Consider the following 1,792-nt stretch of genomic DNA (forward strand, 5'->3'; position numbering starts at 1 on the left):
GTGGGGGTTAAGGAGTGCGGGTGGGCCTTGGCCCAGTTGGGTAGGCCAGCTGGGCCGGAGCCCAGTGGGGGGTGCTTCTTTTTATTTATTTTTGTTTGTTTGTTTGTTTGTTTCTATTTTGTAATTTCTTACTTTTATTTATTTTCTATTCTGTTTTATTTTATTTTAAATCATTTAGTCAAATTCTAAAAATGAGTTTGCTGCACTATAATTAACTATGCCATTTTTGGCACAGCCCGAACATTTTTGTTTTAACGTTTGTAAACTTTTATCATTTGACTTAATTTCAAATTTGAGTTTGAATCGGTTTTGAATCACCGCGAGGTTAACAACAGTATCCGTGGTGACGTGGCACCATTAGCGCAGGATTACTGTAGCATGATTATCCGGGCGTTACAAAACTCCTCCACTACAAGAAATCTCGTCCCGAGATTTAGGAGGTAGAAGGAAACAATACGGGGTATTCATCACGCAGGTGGTCCTCGCGTTCCCAAGTGGCTTCATCTTCAGAGTGATGTGACCACTGGACTTTGAGGAACTTGATCGCCTTCTGACGTGTGCAGCATTCAGCTTGGTCGAGAATGTGGACCGGATGCTCTTTATAGGGGAGGTCCTGTTGCAATTCGAGCACTTCATGATCCACTACTCGGATTGGATCCTTGAAGCAACGGCGGAGCTGTGACACGTGGAACACATCGTGAACCTGAGAAAGGTTCGGCGGAAGCTCCAGTTGATATGCCACTTTTCCACGCCTTTCGAGAATAGTGAAGGGACCGATATAGCGAGGAGCTAGCTTGAAAGTGCGTTATATCGACTAGAGGGGGGGTGAATAGGCGATTTTTATTAAAGTCTTCAAAACGTGGAAGTCATGAAGACAAACAGTAGAGATATGCCTATCACTATGTAGCGGAAGTTAGATTACACTAGGCAAGCCATGGTCAAGTATTCAATAGAGTGAAAGCACAATGACAAGTAGCTGCAGTGTAATAAGGATCAGGTAGGAAGAAGTTATGAAGCCAAACGAATCATACAGTTACGTTGTGAAGACAAAAGATATAGCAAGCATGCAATGGCTTCACAATGAGTACAGTAAGTAAAAGGAAGTGAAGATGAAACCAGTGACTCGTTGAAGACAATGATGTGTTGGACCAGTTCCAGTTGCTGTGACAATTGTACGTCTGGTTGGAGCGGCTAGGTATTTAAACCTTTGGACACATAGTCCCGGACACCCAGTCCTGAACACGCAGCTCAGGACACCAAGTCCTCACCGTATTCTCCTTGAGCTAAGGTCACATAGTCCTCGCCCAATCACTCAGGTAAGTCTTCAAGGTAGACTCCCAAACCTTCACAGACTTCGTTCACTGGCAATCCACAATGTCTCTTGGATGCTCAGAACGCGACGCCTAACCGTCTGGAGGATGCACAGTCCTCAAGTGTAATAAGTCTTCAGATCCCTCAGACAAGAAGACTTAAGTGATGCCCAATTTACTCTGGCTCTGGGTGGTTAGGGCTTTCTCCTCGCTGGGAATTTTCTCTCAAAGGCTTCGAGGTGGGTTGCTCTCAAACGACAAAAGCCGTGCACTGAAATCTGAGCAGCCAACCGTTTATGGTTGTAGGGGGTGGGCTATTTATAGCCACTTGGCAACCCGACCTGATTTGTCCGAAATGACCCTGGGTCATTAAGGAACTGACACGTGTCTCAACGGTCAGATTTCAAACTCTCATGGCAACTTTACTTGGGCTACAAGCAAAGCTGACTTGTCCGGCTCTGGACAAGATTCGCTCTCATTGT

Source organism: Triticum dicoccoides, chromosome 1A, assembly GCF_002162155.2.
Source record: "Triticum dicoccoides isolate Atlit2015 ecotype Zavitan chromosome 1A, WEW_v2.0, whole genome shotgun sequence".
Classification (NCBI taxonomy): Eukaryota; Viridiplantae; Streptophyta; class Magnoliopsida; order Poales; family Poaceae; genus Triticum; species Triticum dicoccoides.